Here is a 497-nt window from a genome sequence, read left to right as displayed (position 1 = left end):
AGTAAGAACCCACAAATTTGTTGTTTGGGGCTCTTTGAAGATGCTGTGATTGAACCTGAGGCAGGTGCTAAGCACCATCCTTCTCCCCCTTCCTGTCTGCGTGCTCTCCCAAGTCTCTCCAGAGCACCATGCTCTCTGGGCTCCTCGGCTTTCTGACTAACCCTTTTGCTAGTTGGCCTTCTCTGTCCACCTCTCAGCTCACTCACCCTTACCGGCTTTCCCAAAGTAGCCCCAGCCATTACCCGTGCTTCCATTACTGTTTATGGGCTAACAGTTCTTTAGTTTATGGTTTTAGGTGAGAACTTTACATATATATATTTCACTACTTAGAGGAATTATATAAGAACTTACTGTATTGTTGATTTTTAATCTTTTCCCTAAAGGTTCAACTTCATCTAATTTATCCACCAAGGCACCCTGCTGACAATATGGCTTTTTTTTTTTTTTTTTTTTTTTTTTTTTTTTTGGGCTTTGAGCTTTGTGTTTGTTGTGTTGAG

Source organism: Mus pahari, chromosome 5 (genome assembly GCF_900095145.1).
Source record: "Mus pahari chromosome 5, PAHARI_EIJ_v1.1, whole genome shotgun sequence".
Classification (NCBI taxonomy): Eukaryota; Metazoa; Chordata; class Mammalia; order Rodentia; family Muridae; genus Mus; species Mus pahari.
This window is presented reverse-complemented; position numbering follows the sequence as displayed.